The following is an 11,813-nucleotide window of genomic DNA, read 5'->3' as shown; positions in this document are numbered from 1 at the left end:
GCATCCTCCATCACATCTGAGGTCATCAGACTAGCTTAGGAGAAAGAAGTCAGGCCATGTGGCACATACAACTTTTTCCTTGAACACTTTCCTGTCACTCTTTACTCAGGAGGGCAGGGGCAGTATGTTCTGCCTGAGGCAGCTTCTCCACTTTACCTAATAGTAGGGCTGATCCTGAATAGTGTTCAGGAGTACAATGTTTCAGAAGCTTTCTGGAAATATTTATGTGGCAGCATCAAAAAGCCTTTCTCATCATTGAACAAAAAGCCTATCTCAAAGCAGTTTAATGATGGCATATGATGGAGCTAGCTTGTTTTCTCCTGCTCCGGAGGTTAGGACTCGAACCAATGGATTTAAGTTACAAGAAAAGAGATTCTGACGAAACATAAGGAAGGCCTTTCTGATGGTAAGAGCTGTTTGACAGTGGAATGGACTTCCTTAGGATGAGGTGGACTCTCCTTCATTGGAGGTTTTTAAGCAGAGATTCAATGGCCATTTGCCATGGATGCTTTAGTTGAGATTCCTGCATTGCAGGGGATTTGAATGGTTGACCCTCAGAGTCCCTTCTAACTCTAAGATTCTTTGATTCTATGAAACTGAGATCTCTCCTCCTGTTATGCCAAATAAGCCGCACCATATGAGATGTTCCAATCATATCTTTCTGCTCAGAACTGACCAGAACAAAGACATAGAGTATTAGGCTAGATTACAAAGTGATGCTCAGGTAGATCAGCCTTAGAGCCAGCAGTCTATCCCTTGATGGGAATATAGCTGGCAGATTAACAACAAAAAAGCTTCAAAGGGCTTTCGTGCACAATGTTTTAAGGAGACCCAGCCAATATGTAATCTGACATCTTGTGGGTGGTTGTGTTCCTTCTCCAGCATGTGGGCAGTTTGGATCATAAAAGCATTGCACTTGACACGCACAAACATACTCTTGGCTATGGAGAAGGAACAGCTAAAATAATTGCTAGCACAGGGTGGTGAAGGTGACATTGGGTCAAATACCTGTCTAAGGAATAACAGAAAGAGCAGATTACTGTATATTTGAAGAATATAGGCTCTGGTGTCCTCAGCAAAAATCTTAACACAACTCCTCTTTTTAAATACACAATATGGCTATATGGAATTTTCAGTTCAGAGGCAATATATATCCATGGATCCAGTCCATAGTCTCTTTAACACCCCCAAATAAGCAACTGGGGAAAAACGCAAGCATAAATTGAACACAGAGAGCTGGAACATACAGTGCAGGACTCTTTGATTATTTGACTAGGCAAGCAATTGCACAAATTGTTTCTGTTTTATGTAATTACACTGAAGGGGGGTGGGGTGGGCAACAGTGAGACCAGCCTGGCCTATTCCTGTCCCTTGGAACATGAGTAGAGCTCTGATGGATCAGACCAAAGGCCCATCTACTCCAGGATCCTATGCCCACTGTAGCCAACCAAATGCTTCTGGGAAGACAACAAGCAGGACGTGCAGCTATCAGCACTCTTCCAAGTTGCGCTCTTCTTTTAACAGAGAATGGAGAAATTAGGGGGTAACGTTTTTCACAACATGGAGCTCAACCTGGTCAAATTGGTGCAGAATCAAATTGCTATTGAAGAGACTGCTAGGGGGGATAGTTCAAAAAGAAGCCCCAAAAGGGGCCAAGCCTGCATCTAACCTAGCCTAGTGAATATATTTAAAGGATTCTAATATCAATGATAGCGTAAGATGAAAAGAGCTTACAGAGAGCAAGACTGTTAAGGGCATTTAAATAAATTGATTGCCCGGAGGTGCTGGATCTGCATGCAGGTGTATTGATTCACTAAGCAGCCTTCTCGATGAATAACCCCCTGTCTCTGAACTGACTCAGCCCATCCAGGCCTTGCACAGGGCACCATATAAAGAAAGATCACCAAAGTCCACCCCTGTGGGAACTACAGCATGCTGAGAATTGTTAGGAGGCCCCTGAGTGGTTTAACAATCAATCCATCTTCTCAGGGGATTCTGGGAACTGTAGTTCTGGAAACTGAGGTCTCCTAACTCTCAGTACCCTATCCTGATAAATGTATCCAAGGTAGTACAGCAGGGAAAGAGAAAGCTTTGAGAGGCTCCTGCCACTCAGAGACCCCCTATTCCCCTCACAGAAATAATAATTCTCAAAAGTAGTCAAAAAATCAATCCCTCTTCCCAGGGAACTCTGGGAATTTTAGTTCTGTGAGGGGAATTGGGGTCTTCTCACAACTCTCAGCATCCTTAACATAGTTCCCAGGATTCTTTGGGAGAAGCCATAACTGTTAAAGTTGTATGATAATGCTTTAAATGTATGGTGTGGATATGGCCTATGTTTTGCATTGTGATTTTTTTAAAACAAAAAACAAGCCTTCACTGTCAGCATTTGCTGAAGTTTCCAAACACATGTACACAGTATGAGAGAAAGGGTGGGGGTTAGGATAGCGAGAGGAAGAACATGATAGTCACTGTGTGAGTTTTGAAATGTGAGGAACTTTCCTAAGTTATCATCACTCATGTGGGCCCACAAGTGGCTGGACAAATGGGGGGCAGCTTTGCCTTCAGAAAGTATTGCTGGTCTCACGTTCCACTGCTCAAAGAGCTTGGTTCTTATAGCTTGATTTACAGCCCATTTAAAAATACTCATTCATGATGTACTGCCCTAAAGAAATTTCACTCAGGTTTGATGAATTGTGGAAAGTTATTTAACAGAGCAATCCTATACAGGGCTATTCAGAAGAAAGTCCCATTGAGTTCCATATGGGTTTCACTCCCAGGTAGGTGGAGAGACAACTGCACCCTTAGTTTTCTTTTAAGTAATTCTCTTTTTATGAGTGCAGCTACAGCATACATATGCCCATGCACTTGATCCATCTAGTGACCATGCACTCATATAAGTAGACAGCCACATGCATATCCCTGGCCTATCGATTGATTGATTGATTGATTGATTGATTGATTGATTGACTGACTGAATTTATATCCCACCTTTTTCTCCAAGGAGCTCAAGGTGGTATACATGGTTTCCCCCCTCCCCATTTAATCCCCACAAGTTAGGCTGAGAGGGAGTGGTTGGCCCAGCTTCATAACTGTGTGGAAATTTGAACTCTGGTCTCCCGTGTCCTAGTCTGAGACTCTAACCACTACACCACACTGGCTAAAATCTGGGTGATCAGCTATTTGGGTTTCAGTCCCTCTCCCTTCCCTTCCCTCTCAAACAGCTGGTTAGTGATATTTCAGCTTTTTAAAAAGGTCTATACATGCATAGTCCCAAATACACGCTACTAGACTGGAGGTTTAAATTTTTAGCTCTATATTTAGAAGATGTTGTATTCACAGTAGTTTTTTTGTTTTTTTAACCTGACTATATGAAGTGGTTCTAAACAAGCTTTCCCTAACCTGGTGCCCTGGAGATATTTTAGACTACAATTCCCATCAACCCCAGCCAGTACAGCAGGGAGTTGTAGTTGTAGTCTAAAAACATCTGGAGGGTGCCAGGTTGCTAAACAAGCTCTGCTGATGTGACAATGTTTGCTACAGAGGCATTATGAGTACATCCCTGGTCATATCCTTTATTATCAGGGGAAATGTTATTCCTCTGTCTAACAGATAATTGGCCATATTTTCTACCAAGGAGATATCAATTTATTTCTAATAGATCTATAAATCAATGCATTCTCAAACCTTGTTCATAAGGTTCACACAAGATCCCCTTTTCTAATGCATTGCATCTATGCCCTCATTTGCATTACCACCCCAGGAGGCTAAAAGTTTTAACTGGCAAATCAATTGGATATTTTGTCTTCCAGTGCCACCTCAATATATGCTGAATATACAAACATTGTCTTAATGATCACCCTTCTCTAATTATACACGTCACATCCATTGTGACCTTCAAATTGCAAAATCTGAGCGATCTCATTCCAAAGTTGGAGAGATTCCCTCCTTCTAATACCAAATCATAGTTCTTCCCCAAGCAGAGCTACATGGGTTTTAGAGCTTGAGCTCCCACCAATAAGCCGTTGACGTCATCACTTTGAGCTCTGGCAGCAGGTGTCCCAGAGAGACGGAGCTCATCCGGAATTGTAGCTATGTTGGCACCAGATACTTGGGACGGGACAAGCTGCCTCCATTAGGGAAGTATGTAACCCTCAGATGAGGGTGAGGAGGAGAGCCGGGAGTGCTGCTAACACCAAGCATGATCCAGCAGCGGAGGGCAAGAGCTTGTTGCAACACAAGCGGTGGCTTTATATTTTAACTTTGCAACGTGCTCCTGTAATGCAGAATTAACAGTGGTGATGCAAATAATGGCATGTCCTCCTGCTGCTACAGCATTGTCCCAAATACAGCCACAACACGTGGCTAATAAGTATGGTAAATGTTTCTGTCACACAGCATTGTCCCAGGCAGGCCACAGTTATTTGGCTCGTAGCTAGAGAGAACTTTTATAAAGGATTAGACAAGTCCATGGAGGATAAAGCTATCAGTGGCTGCTAGCCGTGATGGCTATGTTCACCCTACAAGGTCAAAGGTGGTGTGTTTCTGGGCATTGCAAGTGGGGAGAGTGCTGTTGTACTTATGGCCTTCTGAGAGGCATGCCACTGGCCACTGAGAAAGGGAGACTGGTCTAGAGACTGGGCTTTTAGCCTGAGCCATCAGGCCTCTTCTTGTATTTTATCCCAAACCCTAATTACAGGGAAAACTAAACAGGCAGGATTTCTCTCTGTGGACGAGAAGCTGAAAGGCCAGTATGACTTGTGTATTTATTTTTGCATTCATGCATAAGGTACTATTTATAGATCAGCCTATAATTGAGGTTTTCTGGATAGGCTTACAAAGATAAGAATAAGTTAAATAAATACAATAAAGATACAATAAAATGCAGCAAGCAAAAACACAACTATAGCATCAGAAAGACCACTTAAAAAAAACAGAACAGAGGGTCACCACAGATTAAGTAAGTTAAAAACACTAAGAAACTTCAAAAAGGGAATGTCGTGGTAAACTACTGCATACGTTTAAAGGCCTGGGTAAATAGAAAAGATATTTTCCTTGTGCCAGAAATCAATCAGTGTAGGTGCCCGATGAAGGGACTGCATTTCACAGCTGTGAGGCCATTGCTGAAAAGGCCTCTTCACATCTGGTCACCTGCTGCTCAAAGGGGCACTCGGAGAATGGCTTCAAGACATAGATAGGTAGGCACATGTGAGAAGGGGCAATGCTTCAAGAGCTCAAACTGTGAAAGGCTTTAAAGATAAATGTCAACACTTAATTAGAACCAGGATCCAGTATCGGTGGCTTAATATACCCATAATGCCCAGCCTCTTTCAATGCAGTAGCAGAAGTATTGTGTACCTTTCCCAGCCTATATTTGTTAAGATCTTCTGGATCCAATCAAGTTTTTTTCTAGAGTGATCACACTACCATCTCCTTTAAGGAGCATAGAACCATAGCATCTTTTAATGAGGTATTCCCCACCTCCTGGACCAACCAAGCTATCCTTTCCTTGCTCCAATGAGCTGGGGGGAGGGGGAGGGGAAGGGGAAGGGTCCAAGCATACATGTGGATGGTTGGGCTTCTACAAACACCTTTTCCACATTCTCAGGTCCTAAGAACTGGAAATCATCCAACAAACAAGAAACAGGCAATGCCACTGACACCTCCACTGATTGGAATTCAATATGGAGTCCAAATTGTGACAGATACAAATGCTACTTCCTACTGTGTTGTATTTTAAAAGACCACAGACCACTCAGAAAAGCTCCGCAGTGACATTCGGCAGACAATGATGGTGGAGAACAACAGCTTTTTCGATGCAATTGCCACCAGAGCCAAAGCAGTCGTGATTTGTTTCTGATTGGACTGGAAGTTTTGTGAGTGGGAGAGGAGAGAGGAAATATTCTAGAATGCATCTCATTCCAGTTCTGAATCAAGCAGCATTCCCTTCTGTCATAGGCATATAGAAGTGTTTCACATTACCTCTGATGTAGCTTCACTCCTCAGCTCCTACCATCAGAAGACTTGGAAATTTGTCAGCTAAGCTTAATGTTACACTACAGTTTACCTTAACTGTTGGGTGTTTGCCGACTTCCCGTAATAACAGCATCTGCCACTGATTAATTAGGTGTTGCTTTTCTCACCAGTCTTCAGGACAGCCATGAGGTGAATTACTGTTCAGGGTTTGAAGAAAACACCTCAGAAACTGAGCAAACTTCAATGTATAGAGCAAAATCTCTGAAAAGAAACCACTGTGCAATAATGAATGCATGGAACTAGTGGAGATTATTTGTTTTTATTCCTCCTGAACTAAATACTTGTTCATACAATACATTCCAGATATGGCAGTAGCATTCATACCTACAAGGTACTAGTACCCATGGGACTCTGTGTGCTTCTGTGGATCATTTGCAAGCCACTGAGGTAAATCAGCCCTATAGGCATTCTCTTACTGTGTAAGTTCAGCCAATATTCACATTTCCAACATCCCAACAGGAATGATGGAAATCAGCTACATTCATGCATCATACAGTGTTAATGTGTTGAACTGATTATGGTGACCTATATATCTCTTCCTTACAGCCAGTCAAGGGGTGGCTCTGACTGTCATTGGGTCTGTCTCCATCTACTGCTGGTCTCCCTGGCACCAACCCTACCACCACTGGTAGAGGGAATATTGTAGAATGTATTTAGTAACTTTTCCCAGTGTACTCCAATCCCGAAGCAGTGAGACGTTTTGGGGTCCCAACAAGATCTGGAGGGGACAATGGACAGACAGCAGGTATGTGGCAGCCCTCGGCATCTCTACTCACAAGTTTTGTATCATCATATGAGCCAGACCTAAGCTGGGATAAAGCCTAATCATTCTAAGCGACAATCCCAGGATTTAATAGGTCACAAAATGAACTGAAATACATTTTCTTAATGATAATGATTAGTAGTATATTATAGAAGTGGAATTAAGGACTTGAAGTCAAATATCAAATCCTCACAATATATAACAATTATATGGTAGCTAACTTTAGGGATATTGGAAGTCAGAAACACATATAGTTTGGATTATTGCAATGCTAGGTTGATTTTCCAGGATAGTCCATTAAATTGTGACCCACAGTTCAGGGATTTATGCTATGAAGACCTTGTAACTCCTTTGAAAAGAATATTCAAGGGAACCTGCAACAAATTGTTGCAATGCAGTGTGTTTCTGTTCAGGTTTCAAGCCACTCCAATCCATTTCCCCTTTATCCTGCCTGCCCTCATCAGTATCCTGTGGCCATTCAACATGCTCAGCTCCCATTAGGGATGCCACAGAATTCCAACAAAAGTGGGAAAGACTGAAATTGCTGCTGCTTTCAGTCTGCACACAATACATAATTGATTACAACGCCGCCACCCCCATTTGTGTTTGCATTGAAATGAACAGGGTGGAACAGCATCATGGCAAGGTAATTAGTTACACAAATTACATAGTTTCACCACAGCAGACAGCAAGACAAATAGTGTAGTCTTTGGTGGAAGATGAACTGCAGCAGGACAGAAACGGTGTTGCATGTGAGGAATACACAGCACAGTGGAAAACAACACCTTCTTACATCCCTAGTCCTCATAGGGATTAGGAATTATGTCTTCTCCCACTTCAGTTTCCCCCCTCTAAAGATTTGTTCCACTTCTGCAAATTGTGGGATTCTCCCATGTCTGCCAATGCCCGTGTGTGTGTGTGTGGTTCCATTTTTGCTACCTATTGATGCACACTCACCATGGAACATCAAAAACTGAGGGGTTGATGATTAATACAGTAACAATTCTCCTGGTTTCCAGGGATTCTTTTCCTCCCAGCAATTCTTCTGGGACTTGTGGCCAGCTGCTTTTTCTCTTACTTCTCCATTGGTCTTCGGCCCTTGGCTTGTATTATGTGACTTTGGAATGTCCAACGGGATCTGTTTTTCCACCCACCAATTTACACTCTGTCTGCGTGCCGATGGCATCTTGCTAATACAGTCCAGTCGCACTGAGGTTCATCTTCTAATCCGCAGTATTAACAGAAGTTGTTCCATGCACACATTCTTAATAAGATAGCTCTTTCCTCTCATGAGAAATATTGGCCCCATGTTGTTCATAGTGAAAATGGGCATCTTTCCTCTTCTTCCTTCAGAGTCAGCCTATATGTTGGGTTAATAGTGTGGATTAAAAAAAAAAAAGCATAGGTGTGTGAGTGGATGTTATTAAGACCATAGCACATGAAGGGAGGTCTTATTCATCCCTCTCCTGTTGTAATTTAAATGAAGAGCACCACATCCAGCATATGCTGTAGTTGCTCTTAGTAAAAAGCTCCCATTGGTGCCAATGGGAGCTTCCACCCTTAAAGTCTTAACTGCATTGTGTATAGAAAATTTCAGTGGGAATCCATTCGGGAAAAGAAAATCTAAACCTCCTGTCCCTGCATGCTAAATTCCCAATGAAAATTAGGAGCTAACAACTCATAGGTGGTTGCCATGTGACTGATAATTCAGTCACATCTACACCATACATTTAAAACACATGGCTTCCCCCAAAGAATCCTGGGAGCTTCAGTTTTGTTAAAGATGCTAGAAATTGTAGTTTTGCGAGGGGTGAACTGTGGTTGCCATGATTCTTTTAGGGGAGCCATGTGCTTTAAATAGTGCTTCAAATGCACGGTGTGAATGTGCAGCCTGTGAACCATTACCCATCTCCAGCCAAAGGTATATCGCTAAGTACAGGATCTGTTCATCTGTCTGAAGTCCTCCCATTATACAGATGCAGTAGCTCAGGTGTGGATTTAGTCCTCCATATGTTGGTGAACTACAATTCCCACCAACTCTGACCATTGGCCACCCATGCTTGGGCTGATGGGAGTTGTAGTTCAGCAACATCTGGAGAACCAAAGACTTTCCAAATCCTGTGTTAGCCAGTTCAACTTTATGAGTCTATAAAATTGGAGTGTCTTCCTTTTAGAATGTGAACTTTGGACCATTATCGAGCTAGCTGGATAATAGGATGCCAACTGGTGGGGCAGGGAGGGCGTGTGGCCTCATCTTCATCAGTTCTTTTAAGAGGTATGCAGAATCCAGCAACTAGTGCTTTAAAAATATCCATGAAAGGATGGCATTTCAATATTAAACATTTAATATAATGAGTACACGGCACCTACGTAAGTCATAATAAATGTGTTACTCTTTAAGGTGCCACAAGATTCTTTGTTCCTTAAAAAATGTTACCACCTGTTAATTGCCGAAGGTAAAACTGCTGTTAAAAGCTGCAGAGGGGTCTGGTTCAAAAGCTGACAGCCCTGTGTGGATGTACAGTAGTTGAAATAATGCTGAAAGATAAGGAGGACAAGCAAGCAAGATTCAGGGCCAAACCAGATGTTAAAGGGGGCCTTGCATTTAATGTGTCTTTTTTTTTTCTTTTTGTAAATGCAAATACATCAGCTAGCAGAAAGTGATAATTAAGGAGATGTGGGCAGGCATTCCTTCTCCCTGCTACTGTCTTGAGGAAATTCTCTCTTTGAAGGGGGTTGTTGCATTGCTAGGAACTCCCCCATTTCCACCAATTGGGTATTACCTTCAAAAGCAAATACCAGCTTCAGAAGGAATTTCTTCAGGATTGATGCACAGGAGGAAGTGGTCCATGCATACTTTGGCCCTGTTAATTATCAGTTGTCTCCGAACTGTTGCAATCTGCGTTTTGCAAAATCCCACATGTTTTCAAGTCTAGTTTGGTCCTTCTAGAGCCGAATGAAACCAGTTTAGCTTGAAAACAAGGTTGACATATAGCACCACCATGTGGCATCTGACAACATTAAAGCAGTAATATAAGGTCTTGTTCACTCAACCTACTGTGTCGGCATAGCTGGTTATATACCATCAGCCCTAAAGGTCCAGATGCTGGAGCAAAAGCCACACAAGTAGTATCCTCACATCCATGCTAGGAACTGCACTGTAGCGACCATCACCATCCAGTCTCTTTTCAAATGGTGCAGCAATAAAATGCCTAGCACATTTGCAAAGCTAAGCAGGGTCCAGCATGGTTTCAAACTGGATGGAGGACCACATGTTGAGATTCCAGAATTGCAGGGGGTTAAACTAGATAATCCTCAGAGTCCCTTCCAACTCTGTAATTCTATGCTTCTATGATCATTGCTATTCCAGCATACACACAACCTGTTCCTATCAAAGCATACCTGTCCGGCACAAGGGCTCCTGCTGACAAAGCTGATATCCCTCTTCTTGCCTAAGAAGTAACATAAGAAAAGCCCCACTGGATCAGGCCAAAGGCTCATCTAGGCCAGCACCATGTTCTTGCAATGGCCTGTGATGTCCATTAAGGCAAATGAGTCACTCTCCCACCAACCCAATTCTTCAAAGCCCACCAGCCTTCTTACTTACAATCTACAGGGTCCAGAAATGAAAGGGGAAATGTGACTCGAATGTGTGTTGAAAGTATTGTGTGTACAATACTTGGTCTATACTGAGAGGAAGCGTCTCTTAAGGGTTCATGTAGGGGTTATTCCCAGCCCTACCAGGAGATTCCAGGATTGATCCTGAGGCCTTCTGCAGGGAAGGTGGTGCTCTATCACAGAGCTATGCCTCTTCCCTCCTCCTCAGACTTCTATCCAGTCTCAAATCTTCCATTCTTGGGCAAGGTGATTGAGCGTGTGGTTGCTGAACAACTCCAGGCACGCCTGGAGGATGCGGACCATTTGGATCCCTTCCAATCAGGGTTCAGGCCTCATCATGGGACTGAAACTGCCTTGGTCACACTGGTTGATGATCTCCGGCGAGCTAGGGACAAAGGTGAGAGTTGTTTCCTAGTTCTGCTGGATCTCTCAGCGGCCTTTGATACAATCGACCATAACATCCTTCTGGACCGTCTAGAGGGGTTGGGAGCTGGGGGCACTGTTATACAGTGGTTTCGCTCCTTTCTCCTGGGCCGTGTTCAGAAAGTGGTGGTGGGGGATGAGTGTTCAGACCCCTGGGCCCTCACTTGTGGGGTGCCTCAGGGTTCCGTCCTCTCCCCCATGCTTTTTAACATCTATATGAAGCCGCTGGGAGAGATCATCAGGGGGTTTGGACTGGGTGTCCATCAATATGCAGATGATACCCAGCTCTACCTTTCTTTCAAATCAGAACCAGTGAAGGCGGTGAAGGTCCTGTGTGAGTGCCTGGAGGCGGTTGGAGGATGGATGGCGGCTAATGGATTGAAGTTGAATCCTGACAAGACAGAAGTACTGTTTTTGGGGGACAGGGGGCGGGCTGGTGTGGAGGACTCCCTGGTCCTGAATGGGGTAACTGTGCCCCTGAAGGACCAGGTGCGTAGCCTGGGAGTCATTTTGGACTCACAGCTGTCCATGGAGGCACAGGTCAATTCTGTATCCAGGGCAGCTGTTTACCAACTCCACCTGGTACGCAGGCTGAGACCCTACCTGCCCGCTGACTGTTTGGCCAGAGTGGTGCATGCTCTAGTTATCTCCCGCTTGGACTACTGCAATGCGCTCTACGTGGGGCTACCTTTGAAGGTGACTCGGAAACTACAGCTAATCCAGAATGCGGCAGCTAGACTGGTGACTGGGGGCGGCCGCCGAGACCACATAACACCGGTCTTGAAAGACCTACATTGGCTCCCAGTACGTTTCCGAGCACAATTCAAAGTGTTGGTGTTGACCTTTAAAGCCCTAAACGGCTTTGGCCCAGTATACCTGAAGGAGCGTCTCCACCCCCATCGTTCTGCCCGGACACTGAGGTCCAGCGCCGAGGGCCTTCTGGCGGTTCCCTCATTGCGAGAAGCGAAGCTACAGG

Source organism: Podarcis liolepis (assembly GCF_965112155.1).
Source record: "Podarcis liolepis genome assembly, chromosome: 10".
Lineage (NCBI taxonomy): Eukaryota > Metazoa > Chordata > Lepidosauria > Squamata > Lacertidae > Podarcis > Podarcis liolepis.
Note: the sequence above shows the minus strand (reverse complement) of the source record.